We start from the raw sequence: 22,651 nt of genomic DNA, 5'->3' as shown, positions 1-22,651 counted from the left end.
AATTGAACATGGAGTGAAACCACCAAGAGAGTGTCCTGAATCATGCAATTGCTAATATTAGTGCTATTAAAATGTGTTAGGTGTGTCTACAAAAATATGCAGCAGTGAAAACGATACCTTTCTAAGATGTATGATTTCTTTACTTTCATAGCCTGCTATTTGTAAAAGTTATGTATGTGCAATTTCACATCTGTTGAAGATAAAAGATGGCTTTATTTTTTACTTGGCTGCTCAACATCTGGGCCAAGTAGTGCATCCATGACGTATATAATTTTAGTGAAAGATGAGGTAGGGAATTTTCTCACTGACTTAGGTCCCACCACTGCCAAGGTCAGCTCCACTGGGTAGTGGTATTAGAGCATTAATCATGCTTAGCATTCATTGGTGGCCTATTTTTCAGTCTAGAGCCTGTAATTCAATGGCCTTTGGCCATGGTCCCGGAGCTTTCAGAGAGTCAAAAGATAGAAGTTTTGGCTTTACCCCCAGTGGCTATGTATTAAATCTTTCTTTTTCCACAATAGGAAGGAAAGAAAACAAGGAAACTTCCTTGTGCTTATATATTTTGTCTCTTTTTTTTCCATTCACATAATTTGTAACCAAAGTGAATATATTCCATATCTGTTTCATGTGTAATCAACAGTTTACCTGAGAGGCACATTTTCAGCATGACACTATCCTTATAACTCAGTATGGACAAGTTATCTGAACATTTGGGGGCCCTTTTACTAAGCTGTTGTAAAAAGGGCTAGCAGTGGGAGCCACTTTGCTGTGCGCTGAGGCCCTTTTTACTGCAGCGGATAAAAAGGATGAAAAAAGACATGGCCATGCGGTAAGATTGCTCAGGTAAACCCCTGCAGAAATATTTTTTTAATATATCTGCTAGCACTGGAAATGCTGCACACTGCGGATGGAACTACCACCAGCGCCCACGTTGGGCTGGCAGTAGCTCCAGGTTGACATGCGGTAAGCAGCTCACGATGGGATTACCTCTACTTAGTAAAAGTGCTTCTCTGTGACTGTTATCTGTTTAAGTATGGTACTGCTGCATATACATGTAGGGAAAATTCTATAAATGGCACTGAAATGCAGGTGCTGAAAAAATTCATCTTAAGCGCTATTCTATAATGGACATGCACCTTCTATAGAATAGTGTTTAGCGAAGATCCTGCACCTAAATTTTGGGTGCTGGACTTATGCCTGCTTGAAACCCAGTGTAAATGCCAACACCCCAGTTAGGCAGTATTCTGTACTTCTGTGCACAACGTTTCAGAATGCCCCCTTCTGAGCTACATGCCATGAGAGTTAGGTGCAGTACCTTATAAAACAGTGCACATCCAGATGCAAATTAGCATCAGTAATTGGTTATTACTACCCAATTATTGATGGTTCAGAGCTCATTGTCCAATTTATTTGCATGCACATCTCAGAAGTGCACCCAGTCGATAGAAAGCTGCAGGGCTAGCGTAGGCAGCAATAACTGAATCACTACAGGCGCTGGGGACGCCTGTAAGGTACACCAAGGAGGGACAGGGTTCAACAACGGGTGGTCAAATGCCAAGATGTCGCGGAGACGTTCAAATATTTGAAAGGTATTAATCCGCAAACAAATCTTTTCCAGAGATGGGAAGGCAGTAGAACGAGAGGACATGAAATGAGATTGAATGGGGGCAGACTAAAAAAAGATGTCAGTAAGTATTTTTTCACAGAGAGAGTGGTGGATGCTTGGAACGCCCTGCCGCGGGAGGTGGTGGAGATGAAAACAGTAATGGAATTCAAACATGCGTGGGATATACATTAAGGAATCCTGTGCAGAAGGAATGGATCCTCAGGAGCTTAGCCGAAATTGGGTGGTGGAGCCGGTGGGGGGAAGAGGGGTTGGTGGTTGGGAGGCGAGGATAGTGGTGGGCAGACTTATACGGTCTGTGCCAGAGCCAGTGGTGGGAGGCGGGACTGGTGGTGGGGAGGCGGGGAATAGTGCTGGGCAGACTTATACGGTCTGTACCAGAGCTGGTGGTTGGGAGGAGGGGATAGTGCTGGGCAGACTTATACGGTCTGTGCCCTGAAAAAGACAGGTACAAATCAAGATAAGGTATACACATATGAGTTTATCTTGTTGGGCAGACTGGATGGACCGTGCAGGTCTTTTTCTGCCATCATCTACTATGTAACTATGAAGGAGAGATGTTGATGTGGGGTAGGTGAAAAAAAATCAATATTTTTTTTTACATCTCCGGGGGGAGGGGAGAGAGGAGGAAGCAGTGGAGTGCCATGCTGTGCCATGGAAGGACCCATTTAAGTTAGCACTGGGCCCATCCAAAATACTGTGTTTGGCTACGCCACTGAGATAGTCTAGAAATTGCCCTTACTCTGACCAGCTAGAGATAGGTGTGGGCTTCTATAGTCTGCATACTTTTAGCTGATATAAAAGGAAATATTCTGGGGATAGAAGGGGGCTCTACTTTGGAAATAAAACACTGCAGGCAGATGGGATTTTTAAAAGTACATGTTGTACTTTACTACCACCTTCCCCATTTCCTGGCAACTCACTAATGCTTTTAGAATCCATATGTTTTGTTCAGTGCTATGTTTCTTGTTTTGTCAACAAATAGTCCCATGGTAATTTGTGTTCCCACAGCCAATAAACAGATCTAGGCTATAAAGCACCTACCTGAAAGAATATTACATGAAGGATAGGCTGCCAATGAAAAGAGAAATAGAGAAATAAACAGGACTTTAAGGGTCCTTTTCCTAAGATGTGGTAGAAAAGTTGCTTTAGTGCTCCCTTGTGCTGGCTTTTCCCATGTGCTAAGGTCATTTTTACCACAGCAGTAAAAATGGCCTTTTTATATTTTCTGTATTAATGGCCATGCACTAATGTTTACTCAGTATAAAGGGTTCTCTAAAGAAACTGAACACACAGGTTGTTACTGGAGGAAAAGCCCCGAGAAGCTCCTAGACTTTTAGAGTTGTCTTCAAGGAGCAGGACTTCCTCATCATCGGCAAAACCTCCGTGTAGCGTATTGCTTACTGCATTTATTACTATCTTAGTAAGGAACTTCTAATATAATAATTTGCTCATTGAATGTCGAATGTGTCTCACTGGGATCATAACAAAAAAAACAGCACCACGGGCCTTTAAAAATGGAACACAGTTCTTTAATGAATGAGCCTTGACAAAAAGACCCGACACGGGCCGTGTTTCGGTGACTAGCACCTGCGTCAGGGGTCACAGTGATGACGTGGAAAACTTGGGGAATAACTCGAATATATTCCTCTACAATATATTATTCCTTACCCCACGTCTCATGTAGTAAAAGCTACAAAGCACCAAGGCACTTTCACTTTCTGATACATTTTGATACATTTTGGTAGTGTTTGCAATAGCACTACAAAATTAATCATAGCACTACAAAATTAATTATTAAGGGATGGCCCAATGAAGAGATGCTATGCCACTAGGCAAGAATTTATGATGTTGCCTTAAAGTGGTATCTTCTGAGGGTTCCCAAACCTATACATACATACGTACAGGCATATATTACAATGTGTTTTGGTTTATAGTAGTATGGGTGAAAAAATCTTATAGGTAGGCTGTTTGCAGACAAGTAGTTCTTATCTTTGGAGTTGTGAAGTGTGTAGTTTCGTTTACCAAAGATTTTTTTAGTAGGGAGATTCTAAGTGGTTTCAGCCATTAGCACATGGCCATTTAAAAAAAAAAATAGTGCATGTGCACTTACTGACACCCATTTTGTAGGTGGTAAGGACGCATGTGCTATTCCTACACTAAACAGCACACAGTAATGTACCTGCACTGATTAGTGCAGGAACACTCACTCTCCATCCCTGACACGCACCTTCAAAAATATTAAAAATATTAAAAATGTTTGTAATGTGTGATTAATGTGCACACATTTGGTACTTGCAACTCTATTCATCGGGTAAATCTCTCTTATCTGTACCCGTCTCCTCTACTGCGAACTCCAGACTCTGTTTCTTTTACCTTGCTGCACCATATGCCTGGAATAGACTTCCTGAATCAGTTCGTCAAGCTGCTGCCCTGGCCATCTTAAAATCTAGGCTAAAAGCCCACCTTTTTGAGGCTTCTTTTAACTCCTAACTCCTATTCACATGTTCAGTACCCAAGTCTGTTTTATCACTCCCACCTTAAGTAATTCCCTTATCCTTATTTGTTCTGCTTGTCTGTCTTGATTAGATTGTAAGCTCAGTCAAGCAGGGTCTGTTTCTTACATGTTCCCTGAACAGTGCTTCGTATGTCTAATAGTGTTATAGAAATTATAAGTAGTAGTAGTTGTAGCAGTAGTCTTTGAGGGGCCCTTTTACTTAGCTGCGTAAGCGTCTACGTGCACCCAATGTGCGCCAAAATGGAGTTACCGCAAGACTACCATGTGCATCTTGTGGTGATTTCATTTTTGGCGCACATCCGATACATGCATCTGAAAAATATTTTTTATTTTCGGGCATACGCACTGTATGTGCGCCAAGTGGCATTTAGCGTGTGTAGGTCATTACCGCCAGTTACTGCGTGAGTCTTTACCACCAGGTGAATGGCTGGCGGTAATGTCTCAGACCCAAAATGGAAGCGTGACAATTTTCATTTTGCTGCAAGTCCATTTTTGGCAAAAAAGGCCTTTTTTTATATGAACGCTAAAAAATGGATCAGTGCATGCCCAAAACCCGCGCCTATACTATCGCAAGACATTTTTCAACGCACATTAACAAAAGGACCCCTGAGATTCCGGAATCTTGCTACTCTTTGTAATTCTGGAATCTTGCTACTCTTGGTACTTATCCCTTATTTGTCCTGTTTGTCTGTCTAGATTAGACTGTAAGCTCTGTCGAACAGAGATTGTCTCTTATATGTCCAATGAACAGCACTGTGTATGTCTAATAGTACCAAAAAACTTATAAGTAGTAGTAGTAATTCTTACTGCAGGACACATGAGAGTGTCTCACAGTAGATCATTTTAAGCTGAATTAGGCATGTATTAGCGCCTAATGCAGCTTAATGAAAGGTCCTCTAAGAGAACTAGAAAAAGTGGATCAAAATTCAAAAAGGTTCTTGAAAGATCATCCCATCACTGTTGATACGTACGACAAACGAGCCGTACTGAAGTTGTCATGAATTTTGGTGCATTTTCCAAAGGTGAATTTATCATAGGCTAGCAAAAATTTGTTATCAGGTAATATGACATTAAGAGTGGGAGGAAAAAAGTGATGGAATGAGGCATGTGTGCAAATGTTGAAACATCTGCATTAATAACAAGATACAGTGCAAGTACTCACTCTCAAATTAACTTTTTAATCATAGCCTTTACTATAATAATAATCTTCAATAATATGATTATAAATGCAACAGAATGGAATAATCACTAACACATTCATTAATCACTGGATTGTGTGTACATCTCAAAAGATGTCACATAGATAGAAAATAAAATATGGAAGAACAGATTGAATTAAAGACTTGAGCAGCCCTCTTCAATTTATAGTACAGAAGTCATTATGGGCACTTATTGCCAGATAAATGATTTTCTAGTTTGTAATTTTTATAAATGATCTCCTTAACTCAATTTGTATGATCACGCATGTTTACAAGTTGTATTTATTGAAAAACAATGCCCCCCCCCCCCCCAGGTACGGAGACCTTGCATGGAAATCCAATGAAGTATTTACCTGGCAACTGCTTTTAATTAGAGTATTTTTTGTTAGAAAGTATCCATTTCTTAGTTTTTACTATTTGTGTTCTACTGTTTAGTGGATGATGATGGCTTATGTCATATAACATAGCGGAATTAGAAAAGGTTCAAAGAAGAGCAACCAAAATGATAAAGGGATGGAACTCCTCTCATATGAGCAAAGGCTAAAGAGGTTAGGGCTCTTCAGCTTGGAAAAGAGATGGCTATGATGGAGGTCTACAAAATCCTGAGTGGTGTATAATGGGTAAAAGTGAATTGGTTTTATACCCTTTCAAAAAGTACAAATACCAGGGGACATGCAATGAAATTACGTGGTAACATAGTAAATGACTGCAGATAAAGACCTGAATGATCCATCCAGTCTGCTGAACAGCCACATTCATTATCAATTCAAGATTTAAATCAACACTGAATGTGATATTATTTACTTGATCTTGGTCTTTCTTTGATGTTTCTGGGGCATAGGTCATAGAAGTCCACCCGGCTTTGTCCTTATGTTCCAACTACTGGAGTTGCTATCAAAGTTCACTCCAGCCTATCCAAATCCATCTTGTCATTTGCGGGACAAAGACCGTAAAAGTCTGCCCGACAGTGTCCTCATGTTCCAATCCACTGGAATTTCCATTGAAGCTCTCTCTAGCCCATCCAAATATTTTCCACAGAAGGGAAAGTTGTAAAACTAGAGGATATGAATTGAAGTTGCGGGGTGGTAGACTTAGGAGTAATGTCAGAAACTTATTTTTAATGGAGAGGATGGTGGATGCCTAGAATGACCTCCCGAGGGAGATGATGGAAAAAAAAACTGGCGGAATTGAAAAAGGCATGGGATGAACTCAGAGGACCTCTAATTAGAAAATAAATGATATAAAAAACAAAACTTAAAGGGCTGCATATGTGTTTGCATGTCAAGTGGTGGTTAGATGGCAATTCTGGTTGAATCAACTAAGGCCGGTACTGGGCAGGCTAGTACTGTCTATGTCCCGCAGATGGCAATCCGGTTTAAGATTGTTTCTATATTAATACCTTTCAAGTATTTAAACGTCTGTATCATATCTCCTCTGTCCTTCCTCTCCTCTAGGATATACATATTCAGGTCTTCTAGTCTCTTCTCATATGTATTTTGGTGCAAGCCCCATATCATTCTTGTCACCTTCCTCTGGACCACTTTCATATTCAAGGGAGAGGGAAGGGATCAGCAACCACTGGGGGGCTTAAGAAAGTGCTGTGCCTCCAGTAGACAGCTGCTCAATCAGAGCACCTTTCTGTAACCTGGAAGTGACAAGTACCCAGTCTAAATATGGATGTCCATCTTTGTAGACTTAGATATCCCTTCCCTTTCTATGATTGGAATTGGATGTTCATATTTTGGGTCCTCCCTAGTCCCACCCAAAACATACCCAGACCACGCCCCCCTGCCACATATATGTCCTGCAGTCTTAGACATCCATATCCTGCGTTTATAAAATTGGGATTTGGATGTCCATGCAATATGGACAACTAAATGCCACTTTCCCATGTCTAAAACAGGAATAAAGCTTCTAAAATAAACACCTAAACTTATTGGGCCCGACATTCAGTGGGGGTTGGGCAGTGCTTTTGTTCTCCACTGCTGGCGTTAAACCCAAACATTCAATACAGGGTCATTTCTGGCGGCCGACATTGAATATCCAGGGTATTTTTAACTGCTAAAAATGTAACCAGTTAAGCCGATATGCAGAGGGGGGATATGATACAGATGTTTTAATACTTGAAAGGTGTTAATATACAAACAAACCTTTTCCAAAAATCCATCATAAAAGTCAAAAGTGAGCTAGAGGTGGGCAAAACGTTTGAAGAACCAAATGTTGACCTGAAGACTCTATCAAGGTTCTCCAAGCAAGAATTAATTTGTTATGAAAATCTAAGATAAATCTCAACCAGATGCCACATTTGTTAATTTGCGGAAATGCGGAAATACTATACTAATGCGTAAATTGAATGCAAGTATATATATATATATATATATATATATATATATATATATATATATATATATATATAAAATCACATTTTAGTATAACTTATTTCATGAGGGAGAGAGGATGTTCTCATAATTCAATTCTATCTCCAAAATGTCATCAAAGCTGGTGACAGCTTCATAGTGTCACATTTTGAAGTTCTTTAAAATAGGGAGCAAAAGAGATATTGCAAACTGCTAATGTTATTTTAGGAGATGCAAGGGAAGGATGTGACTTTTAGTTATGCTAAGCATCACTAGGGTTAATACAAATCTGAATGAACTTGCAAGCAGCGTAAAGCCATGTGAGTTCACATTGCATCTATATTTCCACTACCCCTTCAACACTGAAACAAACCAGATGGAATCATGACAATGCATCATGCTGATATTTAAACAACATATTTACATCTGCAAGCAAGCTGTTTACATGGCCTCTCTTGGGTAGAGTTGCCAAGTCCTCAACCTTGGAAGAGCACAGAAAAAAGCAGAAGTGACATAAAAACTTTGGACTCAATACCAGGCTTATTCTGCTCTTGGAAGCTTATATCAATGTAGGAATTTTATTTTAAAGGATGGGTGATTCTCAGCCTTGAAATTTATGTTGCTTTAAAAAGAAGTTGATCTATAAACTACCACATGCTAACAGTGGTGTAGGTAGGGGGGGCGGTCCGCCCCGGGTGCATGCTGCTGGGGGGTGTCGGCTCCGCGCTGGTGCACTGCCCTCTCTGCCCCAGAACAGGTTACTTCCTGTTCCGGGACAGAGAGAGCAGTTAACCAGTGCGGCACCGACACACCCCAGCAACGTGCAGTCGGGGCGGATCGGCCCTCCTGCCCGTCCCTCGCCGCAGGTATGCGCTCCGGGGGGGGGGGGTATGCGCTCTGAGGGGGTGCGCTCCAGCGGGAGGAGGGTGCGCTGTGCTGCACCGGGGGGGGGGGGGGGGGGGGTGCGCAGCGGCGACCCGCCCCGGGTGTCAGCTCCCCTCGCTACGGCTCTGCATGCTAAAGTATGATTGCTATATGTCAGTTAAAAAAAACTTTGAGAAGTAAACCGTGTAAACCAGTAATATAATAAAAATTAGTTTGCATACATTGGGAGGAACTGCAATGCACTTCAACTTACAAAGGGGTCCTTTTACTAAGGTGCACTGAAAAATGGCTTGCGGTAGTATAGGCGCAGGTTTTGGGCACATGCCGATCCATTTTTCAGCATGCCTTTAAAAAAAGTATTTTAAAAAATTTTGCTGAAAATTGAACATGCGGCAAAATCAAAATTGCCATGCATCCATTTTGGGTCTGCAACCTTACCTCGAGCCATTGACCTAGTGGTAAAGTCTCATGCGGTAACCGGGCGGTAATGACCTACGCGCGTCATATGCCACTTGGCACGTGTCCGATACACATGTCTGAAAATAAAAAATGATTTATCAGACGCGTGCCAAAAATGAAATTACCCCAAAAGCCATGATGTAGTTGGGCAGTAACTCCATTTTGGCGCACGTTGGGCATGTGTAGACACTTCCGTGGCTTAGTAAAAGGGACCCAAAATTAATAAAGGAAACCTCAAAGCTCCAGGCAGTGCTAATTTTTTCAATAGTGTTAGCATTGGAAGATAAGTCATTGGATTCCAGCTTTAAAAAAATGTTTTCTTTTTTTAATTGTGCACTGTTTTGTTTGGAACACGTTTGTATATTGAGGGGTTTTGCAATTGCACTGTTTTTTTTTTTTGGGGGGGGGGGGGGACAACTGTTTTTTCCAGCAGGGACTGTAGTTTTTTTGGGCTGTTCTTTTTTTCCCTGCTTTTTGAAACCAAAGTTAGGATTCCCTTTCTTAATTTTCTAAGTTGAAGTGCAATGCAATTCCTCCCAATGTTTGCAAACTAAGTTTATTATATCTAATCTAATCTGTGGTCTATATACCGCACTCATCCCAACAAGAGGTTCAAAGCCGTTTACATAATCATAGCTGCATAGGGTGGAGGAGACTCACAGGAGTCTAGGAAGGTAGAGAAGAGCAGGTGCATGTAGGTAAGATCACTTACCTCCCTGTTTACTAAACCGCTCTAATAGCAGCCGTGCACTAATGCCAACACAGCCCATTCACTTTACTCATGTATTTAGTTTTCTAGGTTATTTACAGATAACATCTGCCATTCTCTATAAACTCCTTTGGGTTCAGAAGTACAAAACCTCAGGAAAGTCCAAGTCCACCATGCTGCTCTTCTATGAATCAGGGATGTAGCCACAGGTGGGCATCAAACGCTCTGTCCTCTCTCTGTTCCCCAGCATTGGAGTCAGACCCACCCAATCAGCAGCAGCCAATAAGTGAACAGCATCAACATCCACAGTGCCTTGCATCCTCCATTTTAACTTCACATATCACTGCTGCAATTAATATTGTCTACAGGACAAATGAAACCCAGTGAAGGCACATATCCTTGGACACAGAGGGTGCTTTAAATAAGGTCAAGGTGCAAATCACCTTCTTATTACTTAGGGAGGAAAGGAATGATGACAATCCCATCCTTAAGCCTACTTTATAGTGTTGAAATGCTATTTTCTTCTAAATGAATAGGTTGGAAACTGTTACTGTGAATATGAGGCACAAAATATATTGTCAAAACAAAATGTCACTTATTGGAAGCGAGCTACAGACCACTCAAGGACACTTGTATTCAGCTGGGTTAATATCCAGGGAGAGAAAATTGCTGTGTGGCATTTCAATATAATGCTTTATGTTAACCTTCAACGTGGCCAGTCACTGGAGCTGAGGAACAGAATGGAAATATTGAAGGCTATGATTATGGACAAACAAAAAAAAAAGAGGCCATTTGGGAGTATCTCACTTGGAACCTATGTATGATATTCTTTTTTATATTATAATTATAATTATTTTATTCTTCCACCACAGGGTTCCAAGGATGTCTCTACTTTATACACACTGTCTTCCTCCGGTCCTCCAGGAGATCTGCCAGCCCTGGCGTTCGTTGATAAATAGAAAGCAGCTGGTGTCCCAAGGATGGCTATTAATCTCTTTACAAGATGAAAGCAAGTGGAGAATCTGAGCAATGCTTTGCAATTACTGATTCATACACTCCCTCCTCTGGATAAAAGGATTATGAATCAGTCCCTACTGTAAGATGGATTAGTTTTACTTGATGCATCAGTATTCTGAAAAATTAGGATAAACTGTAGTGAGGATGCAACCAACTTAAGTCAAAACCAGCTAGTCAAGTTAACCAGTGTTAACCACTGCTATCCTGTAGGCATGCTAGTGTTTTTAGCACATGCTAATACTAAAGACATCCATATATTCCTACAGGTGTCTCTAGCATTAGCGCACTTGTTTGGGATAATGTGGGATATAAATGTCACAAATAAATAAATAAATAAATAAAACAGTGTGCCTCCATTTACACCAATGAAAACAAGGCATAAATCCTGGTACGTTGATTTAGAAGTATCGGGCCATATTCTACAACTATGCATGTAAATTTTGGAATGATCATGAAATGCTCATTTCCCTTCCCATAACCAAGCCCCTTTTTGCCCACGCACATTAGAATTTAGGCACAGTGCATTACAGAATTCACTTAGCAAGTTATTCACATAAATTCTATTTACTGCCAATTAGTGCTTATTATTGCTTGTTTAGTGTTGTTAACAACACTGATTGGCTTGTTAAGCCAATTATGTTACACGTGTTGTTACAGAATACGTTTGGATTTTGGCACGGAACGCTAGATGTGCTATATAGAATCTGGGGATAATTTTCCTGTGTTAACTGTGGATTAGCCAGTTAGCATGTGTTAAGAATCATGCTCAAACTAGATAATGTTTCCATGCCCATTCTCCACCCATGGCATGTCCCCTGAGAGAGAGAAATCAGAGAAATTCATTAACGTGTTGTAAACAGACAAGCTACTGCAAAATATCTTAACACGGTTGTACATTAGCCTGATTTCATGTGTTAAGGACCAGTTTCAGCAAATGGCGCTGAAAATTGGGCACCGGTGAATATCAGTGCTCAGTGGCTTTCTATAAAGAATTTACGCCAACTAAAACCTGGTGTAAAGCCTGGCATGCAAGTTGGATGCAGATCCAGCAGAAGAATGCAGATCCTTGGAAGAATGCTCCTGACCCACCCATGCCCCTTCCATAGTCATGGCCCTTTATGGGTTGCGCACTATGAGTTTTGGGTGCACAGTGTTATAGAATATGGCACAGTAAGATGTACACGCTACTCTCAAATGATGCCAATTAATGTCAATAATTGATTGCTAGCATTTAATTATTGCCTATAATTGGCTCGTTAATCAAGTGAGATGCATACACATCTCATGACTGCCCAAATTTAGGTGTGAAACATTTGTCAACCTATATTGAATCTGGACCCCCTCATTATTAATAATGGGTTAACTGGGGATAACAGTAGTCCCCTTTGATAGCTCCTTCCCCCCACTTAGGACTACTTTTACAAAGCGGCGGTAAGCCCAACGCAGGCTTACCGCTCACTACAAGAGAAGTACCACCAGGCTACCGCAGTAGCCCGGCAGTAGTTCCCACCCCCAGCACACATCATATTCGGCACTACAAAAATATTTTTATTTTCGTAGTGCTGGTGTGTATTCGGCGGTAATTGGGCAGTGACAGGAGCTGCCAGGTTACTGCCGGGTTAGCGTGGAAGCCCTTACCACCACCTCAATGGGTGGTGGTAAGTGCCCCCCTGAAAGAGCCACACATGGTCATTTCCTGAAAAAAAAACAAAGACCTGCCTTTTACCTGCTGCAATAAAAAGGGCCTCAGCACGCGTCAAAAATATATACCAACAACAGCATAGGCCACTTTTGCCGCAGCTTTGTAAAACGGGCCCTTAGTGACCAAATGTAGGGTCCCTGGTTGTAGAGTTACATAAGGAGCCCTTGTACATACCCTGGCTGAGAACTCTCACTGCAATAGTGGACTCTGTAAGTTAGAAGAAAATATAAAGTAGGAGAAATCCCTGGGAAGGGGCAAACGGAAGATAATGACTATAGAGCACAACCCTATCTCTGATTGACCCGGAAGCCCAAAGAAGGAGACAAAAAACTTTTGGGAAACCTCCACCACCATGAAATATAAAATGAACCTTTCAACAAGGCCCTGAAGTCAGGTAATACTCAACCCACAACAGGCAGCAGTTTTAAAGCCGCTGACAGCTAGGGGCTAAATTAGACCTAGATATTTAATGTCAGACCATTTATCCAGCTTATAATCGAAAGAGAAAAACACCTATATTTCGACCCAAGTCGGGAGATGGGCGTTTATCTCGCAAAGGTGCCCAAATCGGTATAATCAAAAGCCGATTTTGGGCGTTTCCAACTGCACTCCATCGCGGAAATGAATAAAGTTGACAGGGGCGTGTCGGAGGTGTGTCGGAGGCGGGACTGGGGGCGTTGTTATCAGCCGAGGAGAGATGGGCGTCTGTAGCTGATAATCGAAAAAAAAAAGGCCCCAACTGCCCAGATGACCACTGGAGGGAATCGGGGATGACGTCCCCAGACTTCCCCAGTGGTCACTAACCCCCTCCCACCAAAAAAACCCCAACTTTAAAATCTTTTTTCCTAGCCTGTATGCCAGCCTCAAATGCCATACCCACCTCCATGACAGCAGAATGTGTTCGATCCTCTCATAGCCTTGCCCTGGGTCAGATGTGGCTCTCGGGTGCACTACAGGGTCACATCAGCATTGCATTGTGGTGGGTGTAGGGTATTGGGCTCCATGATTTCATTAGCTTGTGTTACAGTCTCACGATGTTGGTAGTTGGTAGGCTCTTCTCCCATGGTGCTTTTCCCCCTGCCTACTGGGTCACAGTGTGCCCTGCTGTGTTTCCTGTTGTAGTCCATGCGGTAGTGGCCATTTTTGTAAGCCAGTTTTAGTTCCCTTTCCTGTGTTAGCCACGTTAGACAACTTAATTCTTACCTTGAATGTGGCTGAAAGAGGGCATTGTACAGCATTCTGCCAGCTCTGACCTACTGCTCATCTGAGTACCAGGGAGACTCGTTGCCAGTGGGGCACAACCTCTGCAGTTAACTGTGAGTAAACGTGCTTATTGCAATACAGGACGTTTTTGGAGAGATTAGTCTTCAGGTGTCAACTGGTGTGCCAATGTTATACAGCAGCAACAAGTCCTAGAGGCCTGCGTTTATGCAGGTCCCTGGAGCACTTTTAGTGGGTACCGCAGTGCACTTCAGCCAGGTGGACCCAGGCCCACCCCCCCCCCCCCACCTGCAACACTTGTGCTGATAAATGGGAGGCCTCCAAAACCCACTGTACCCACATGTAGGTGCCCCTTCACCCCTAAGAGCTATGGTAGTGTTGTACATTTGTGGGTAGTGGGTTTTGGGGGAGGAGGTTGGGAGCTCAGCACCCGTGGTAAGGGAGCTATGCATGTGGGAGCTTTTTCTGAAGTCCACCGCACTGACCTAGGGTGCCCAGTTGGTGTCCTGGCATATCAGGGGGGCCAGTGTACTACCAATCCTGGCCCCTCCCACGACCAAATGGCTCGGATTAGGACGTTTTTGAGCTGGGCATTTTTAGTTTCCATTATCGCAAAAAAAAAACAAACGCCCAGCTCAAAAACGTCGATTTTTTCGAAAATACGGTTTGGCCCGCCCCTTCACGGACCCGTTCTCGGAGATAAACGCCCATGGAGATAGGCGTCTGCGTTTGATTATCCCCCTCTATAGGATCTAAGTTTATCACTTGTTAGCAAACTGAGATCATATGAAATTAGTAACAGCCGTTATTTTTTAAGGAAGCAAATCTTGGTCACAGTCACATTCTAAAGTTGTTTCCCAGCTTGTTAAACTGCTTTCGGATTAAGAACCCTGTTTACTAAGGTGCGCTAAGGTTTTTAGCACGTGCGTAAATTTAGTGTGCACTAACCGTGTAGGCACCCATAAGAATAGTATGGATGCTACACGGTTATCACGCGCTAATGGACAGCGTGTGCTAAAAATGCTAACGCGCCCCTAGCGCATCTTAGAAAAGAGGGCCCTAAAACACCACATTCTCCTATAAACCATTCTGATTTGCAGCACTTCTTTGTAATGTACAGCAAGAAAGAATGCAAGCATAATTGGTGAAATCTGTTATTTACACACTTGTAGGAAAAGACAGGTGGTGAACTTGTATGTTTGTATGCATTAAATAAAGTTCACCTAGAAAACAGAAACCAATGTTGAGTTATTTTATGATCGACTCTTCTTCACTATACATTTTGGCTTATTTTTACTAGTCAGTGGCGGAGTGGCAGAGTGGCCTAGTGGTTAGAGCACCAGTCTTGACATCCAGAGGTGCTTGGTGCTTGGGCAAGTCACTTAACCCTTCATTGCCTCAGATGAAAATGTAAGGGCTTTCTTACAGTGCGGTGGTAAGCCCAAAGTGGGCTTATTACTCTTCCGGGACTACCAACGCAGTCTTACTGCTTGCTCTTCTGGGACTACTGCTGGCCACTTCAGGTGGAAAAAGAAAACCCCCAGAAATGGCTTGCTTGGTGATAACCTGGCTGTAATCAGGCAATGCCAGGTTAGCACAGGAGCCCTTATCGCCACCTCAATTGATGGCAGTAAGGGCTCCACGCCACATGGCCATGCGGTAAGACTTCTCTTACCGTATGGCCATGTGTGTCTGGGGGCTTTTTTACCTGTTGCACTAAAAAGGGCCCTGGCGTGCGGGAAAAATTGCCCCTGTCGCTAGCGCAGGACCCTTTTTTCCACAGCTTAGTAAAAGGACCCCTATGATTGTGAGCCCTCCAGGGACAGGGAAATACCCAGTGTACTTAAATGCAACTCACCTTGAGCCACTACTGAAAAATCCATATAAATAAATTGATAAACTTAAACTTCTCTGAATCTAGATTGCCCTGGAGCATTTTCATGTTGAGAAATTTAGATTTCCAAGGAGCATTTTAATTTGCTTTAGTCTATTGATATTTGGTATACCGCCTTTCATAATGTGAACCGAAGCGGTTTACAACTAACATAAAATCAACAGACAAGAGAAAAAGAACTACAATAAATCATAGAAAAGCAAAAATAATGAAAATAGAACAATGAAGACGGACAGGGAACGTGGCACTGATATTAAGGTATATTGCCATAACTCATATTAATGCAAATCAGGCAGTTACTGCAGAACAATTGACAGCACCTTTATAGGACTAATTAACTGCTTCTGTATTTTCTGCCAACAGGTTAACACGCCAGATCATGGTTAGTGCCCCTCCCCATGTACCAGGAACACCCTTTTTACCTCCAAACCTTACTGACAACTTTGGTTAAACTGTCTTCAACACGGAATCATGTCTTCTGTTACTCTGGTCCTCACTTGTGGAATTCTTTGTCAATTATTTAATGTTTTGTGAAGCCTTGAAGACTTGGCCTTTTCAGAGTTCCTATGGCAGCTGTGAATATGCTGCTCAGTATTTGCAACACTAGAATATTTTGCAATCTTAGTGTCATGCATTACATTTTTATTGATTTATATTGTTTGTTATTTTATTGTTTTTTATATTTTAATTCTGCGATGGGATTGATGCTTTTGTGTACTTGACTGTTCATATTTTGTTCATTTTATTAATTTTGTGAACTGCTTTGATGCATTTTTGTGTAATGTGGTATATCAAGTTAATAAATTACATCCAATCTAATTCATAACCAATTTTCCATTTAATGTATGCTATTTGCAAAACCTTTTCCAAGAGTTAGTAAAAATGAATATACAGACATTCAGTGGGGCTATTTTGTAGAACATTTGATTCTTTATCTAACAACCCCCCCTGTTTACAAAGCCGCACTAATAGTTGCCATGCAGCAATGCCGACACACCGGCAGCCACTAGTGGGGGGGGGAATTTCTTCCCCCAAATGAACAGGATCCAAAAAGTTGAAATTATTCCATTGAAAAGTAACCATACATTTGCATGGGACCCTCAGAAATAAAAGACGCACCCACTGTAAGTCCAGAAATCGCTTACTTTTCACCTGCATAGACCTAGCCACACAGGGAAAATACTAAGAGGTGAACATTCAGTCTGCGGTGGTGAGCATTTTGCTGACCACTGCCAGCGCTATTCCTGGATATTCAATGCTGGACCATGTCCGGGCTTTGGATTTCAATGGCCAGTTTATGCAGCACTGGCTAACACATGGCCGATTAAGTCAATATTCAGAACTTAAGTGACTATCAGGCTCATTTTCCAAAGAGATGGACGTCCAAAAAGTGACATAAATCAAAACTTGGACGTCCATCTCGCAGAGACGTCCAAATTGGTATAGTCAAAACCCGATTTTGGACATGTTTCTCTGATGTCCGTCATAAGAATGTCCAAATCTCAAGGGGCATATCGGAGGCATGGTGGAGGCAGGACTTGGGCGTTCCTAAGACTTGGATGTCTTTGAGCCATAATGGAAAAAAGCAAAGACGTCCAGGACTAAAACTTGGACTTTTTCACCCAGACCTGTTTTTATTTATTTATTTGGATTTTGGATTTTGCTCACACCTTTTTCAGTAGTAGCTCAAGGTGAGTTACATTCAGGTACACTGGATATTTCTTTTTCCCAGGAGGGCTCACAATCTTAGTTTGTACCTTACGAATAAGGCACAAAAAGGTGCTTGAAATGACCAGATGACCACTGGAGGGAATCAGAGATGACCTCCCGTTACTCAGCCAGTGGTCACTAACCCCCTCCCACCCTCAAAAAACATCTTTAAAAATATGTCATGCCAGCCTCAGATGTCATACTCAGGTCCATGACAGCGCATGCAGGTTCCTGGAGTAGTTTAGTAGTAGGTGCAGTGCAGTGCACTTCAGACAAGTGGACCCAGGCCCACACCCCCCTACCTGTTACATTTGTGGAGGAAAAAGCGAGCCCTCCAAAACCCACCAGAAATCCTCTGTACCCACATATAGGTGCCCCCTTTACCCATAAGGGCTATGGTAGTGGTGTACAGTTGGGGGTACTGAGTTTTTTTTTTTTTTTGGGGGGGGGGCTCAACAGACAAGGTAAGGGAGCTGTGTACCTGGGAACAGTTTATGAAGTCCACTGCAGTGCCCCTAGGGTGCCCGATTGCTGTCCTGACATATCAGGGGGACCAGTCTACTAAAATTTCTGGCTCCTCCCATGTCCAAATGGCTTGAATTTGGAAGTTTTAGACTTGGACGTCTTTGGTTTCGAAAATGGCTGAAAATCAAAGACGTCCAAATCCAAGGACGTCCAAGGTATTTTCGAACACAAAGATGGATATTAATATTTTTTTGAAAATGACCTTTTCCCCGCCTACGAATTTGGATGTTCTACAAAGACGTCCAAATTCCAACTTAGACGTTTCATTCAAAAATGCCCCTCAATGAGTTGCTACAAAAGATAGGACTGTGTTTTATTCGGTCCCACTTATGCAGCTTCCCTGGCTGGTTAAGTGTTGAATCCACTCCCAGAATGCCCACAAAATAGCTGGGTTTCACTTATGTGCTAACAGCTAATTTTCAGCAGAGAAAACTAGTTAAATGCCACCGAAAATTAGCGGATAGGCCAGCACAAGTGATTTAACTGGTCTGGGTCATTTCTAGTCTGTTAAATCATTTTGCATATTGATTAGTAATGGTCTGACCATAGAGCATATTTGTTTTTAAAGTAAGATCACAACATGGAAATCTATGGGAGATTGACAATTTTCTAAAGGCCGATATGTTCCCTTTATCAATAGATGCAAGATATACACCTATGTGCCTTTCCTGCCTAGGTCCCCTACTAGAAAATTTCCCTCTTCAGGCACATTTCTGCAGAGCAAACAGCTTAAACATATTCATGAGGACCAACAGAGGGATCTGTAAGAAAAGAATCCTTTATTAAAGCTGGCATCATAAAGATATTTCTTTCCTGATTAAAAAAGAAGAAATACGTTTTCATTGCACTATTCTTTTCAATTATATTGTTCCTTTGATCAGTGGGTATGGTTGTCATGCTTGCAGAAGAAAATTCATGGCACACTGAGTATTGCAGCTTACCCCCCTCCCTCCCCACACTTTCTCTTTTCTTTACTTTCAGCAAAGACTTGTCTGCTTGCGTTGAATGTCTTTGGAATACAGCCAACAGCACTATTGTGCTAGCCTGAAACTTAATAAAAAAAACCTGTATCAGAGCCATCAGAAATGAGAGATTAAAAGAAAGGGACTCATCTCTTCAGAATTTGCTTCGAAACAGAGACTCTGCCGCAGTGATCTTCTGATAGCAAGCATCTGCAAGAAGAAATTCTGTGTCACCAAGAATCCAGAGACATTTTTGTCTTAATGGTGATGAAATCATTGTCTGTGAAATGTAATATCCTGTGTTATATCTTTCTCTTATTGTATAAGAAGGAGAGTAAAAAATAAATAAATAAATACAACCATTTTCATCACAAGATCTGATTATAATTTGAACCTCTAAAGTGAGATCAGCAATAAAGCATATTAAGCTAAATTTGTATTGATCTGTTCGGATACAGGCAGCTTTAATGTCCTGAAATGCTATTTCATTTATTTTGCTGATCTACATGTTGGACGAACAAAGCCCTTACTAATCACGTTTCAAAGCATTCCATTAATGGATACAATTTCTATAAAGGGGCACCTTTTTGAGCCTGTTCTATACAAGAATACAGACATCTACTTTCCTTTATAGCACAACCAGATATACAGTATCCCCCGGTTTCTATATATGGTGCCCCAATTTGGCCTTCCTGCTGAGAAGTGTGTGCAAATTAATTGGTTAACGAGCTCTTAACCATCAATAATTGGGTGTCAACAACCAATTATTAATGTTAATTGGCACATTGAAATTTGTGCGTACATCTGGCTGTGCACTATTGTATAAGGCAGGACACTTAACTCTCAAAAGGGGGTGTGGCCATGGGAGGGACTTGAGCATGTCAGGGACATTCCAAAAAGATACACACATCTCCTATATAATAATTGGTAACTCTTCTTCCCTGGATGGATGGCTGGCTGAGTTCGTAACCATATGCTAATGAGCTGACATCAGCTGTCCTCCAGCGTTCCCTTCCCTATCAGTGTTCCGCCCTTACGGAAAGACGAAATGACATCAGAGGAGGGCGGGACACTGAGAGGGAAGGCAAGGGAAGCCTGGAGGCAACGCAAGCCCAGCCTGCCACTGCTGCGACCTCAGGTAAGATGAACAGCTTAAAGGCAGGGTGGCAGGAAGGACAGAGTCACTGGCCATGGAGGGGAGGGCAGGAGAGGATCGCTGGACATGGACATGGGATGGGATAGGATAGAATGGATGGGAAGGAAGGGCAGGGCAAAGGAGAATCGCTGGACACGGAGGTGAGGGCAGGGCAGAGGAGAATCGCTGGACATGGGATGAGATGGATGGGATGGGAGGGGAGGGCAGAGCAGAGGAGAATCGCTGGACATGGAGGGAAGGCAAGAATTGTGGGACACGGAGGTGAGGGCAGGCCAGAGGACAATCGCTAGATATGGAGGGGAGGCCAGAATTGCGGGAAATGGAGGGGGTGGAATGGGAGGGGACGGAAGAATCGCTGGACATGGAGGGGAGGGCAGGGTAGAGAGGAGAAAATGCTTAGAGGAGAGCCTTCATAAGGACCTTTTCATTTTTCACTAAACGGGCTTTGTTGCTTGTAGTTATAAAATATTGGGTAAGTGCACCTAACTTGGGCACAGCATTTACACTAGGTAGTGGTGGTTGGAGATTCACTTCTGAGGGGTACTGAGGTGCCCATCTGCTGACCGGACATGTTAGCTAGGAAAGGGGAAGTACTACTGATAGGCGATTTTAATATGCCGGATGTCGATTGGGGTGTCCCTGCTTCGGGGTCATCTAGAAGCAAAGAGATCTTGGATTCCCTACAGGAAGAATTGTTTCAGCAGTGGGTAACTAAACCAACACAGGATGGAGCTATTCTGGACCTGCTGCTTGCAAATGAAGAGAATGCTTCTGACGTCAAGATGGGAGACAATTTGGCATCTAGTGATCACCAAATGGTGTGGTTCAATGTTAAGACAGAGGAGAGGGCTCATTCGAGATTGAAGGTCTTGGATTTCAAAATAACTGACTTTGCCGAGATGGGGGAATTTCTCAAGGAAGAGTTAGTAGAATGGGAACAGCTGAAGGAAGTAGAACAGCAGTGGACAAGACTGAAAGGAGCTATATTAAAGACAACTAACCTTTGTGTTAGAAAACTACATAAAAGTAAGAGGAAAAGAAGGCAAGATTACCTGGATAAGCTGTCAGGAACGTGAAGCAGCAAATGGAAGAAAAGATAGCTAATATGGTAAAATTAGGGATAAGATGCTTTTCAGATATGTTAGTGACAGAAGGAAGATCCATAATAGCGTTGTGAAGCTCAAAGCTGAGAGGGAGGAATATGTGGAAGATGATAAGGATAAAGCTGAACTGCTTAACAATTATTTCTGCTCTGTGTTCACAGATGAAAGGCTGGGGATAGGACTGCAGAAAATAAATGCTAAAGGGGATGGATGTATGGTAGACCCATTCTTAGAAAACTGTGGTTGTGAGGAGCTAGCTAGGGGCCTGTTGGGATATACCTGAGGGTGTTCAGGGAACTTGAAGAAGTTCTTCTGGCTCCGCTGACTGACCATTTCAATGCTTCCGCAGAGATTGTAGTGGTCCCGGAGGACTGGAGAAGGGTGGATGTGGTCCCTTTGCACAAGAGTGGAAGTAAGGAGGAGGTTGGGAATTACAGACCTTTCAGTCTGACCTCGATGGTGAATAAACTAATGGAAACGCTTCTAAAGTGGAGGATTGTGAGGTTTCTCAAATTGAATGGAATGCAGGACCTGAGGCAGCATGGCTTCACTAGAGGCAGTCATGTCAGATGAATCTGATTGATTTCTTCGACTGGGTGATCAAACAGTTGGATATGGGAGGGGTGCTAGATGTAGTATACTTAGATTTCAGCAAAGTCTTTGACACAGTTCTGCACAGGTGATTATATGGGACCTGGAGTAACTGATTGGGTTAAAAATTGGTTGAATGGAAGGAGATAGAGGGTAGTTGCAAATGGAGCTTGCTCTGAAGAAAAGGATGTTATCAGTGGAGTACCGCAAGGATCGGTCCTTGGGCGGGCTCTTTTTAACACCTTTGTAAGTGATATTGCAGAAGGGCTGTCTGGTAAAGTTTGTCTCTTAGTGGATGATACCAAACTCTGCAATAGGGTGGACACCCCGGAGGGTGTGGATGACATGAGGAAAGACCTAGCAAAGCTGGATGAATGGTCCAATATTTGGAAACTAAGATTTAATGTTAAACAATGCAGGGTCGTGCATTTGCGTCACAAGAATTTGAGGGAACAGTAAAATATAGGGAGTGAAGTAGTGCTACTGTACATGAAGGAAGAGAGGGACTTGGGGGTGATTGTGTCTGATGACCTTAAAGCTTCCAAACAGGTAGAAAAAGTGATGGTCAAATCCAGAAGGATGCTTGGGTGCATAAGGAGAGGGATGAACAGCAGGAAAAAAGAGGTGATAGTGCTCTTGTATAAGTCTCTGGTGAGGCCCCATTTAGAGTACTGCGTGCAGTTCTGGAGACCACACTTATGGAAAGATATAAACAGGATGGAGTCAGTCCAGAGGGTGGCTACAAAATTGGTAAGTGGTCTTGAACACAAAACATATAGGGACAGGCTTATGAACCTCATCATGTATATGCTGGAAGAGGGGAGGGAGAGAGGAGATGTGATAGAGTCGTTTAAATATCTCAAGGGCATTAATGTAGAGGAAATGAGCCTTTTTCAACTGAAGGAAAACTCTGGAACAAAGGGAAGGGAAGGGAAATGGGACTTGATAAACCGCCTTTCTGTGGTATTTTGCAACTACATTCAAAGCGGTTTACATACATACAGGTACTTATTTTGTAC

This window comes from Microcaecilia unicolor, chromosome 4, assembly GCF_901765095.1.
Source record: "Microcaecilia unicolor chromosome 4, aMicUni1.1, whole genome shotgun sequence".
NCBI lineage: Eukaryota > Metazoa > Chordata > Amphibia > Gymnophiona > Siphonopidae > Microcaecilia > Microcaecilia unicolor.
The sequence above is the reverse complement of the archived record's forward strand: the minus strand, read 5'-3'. Positions refer to the sequence as shown.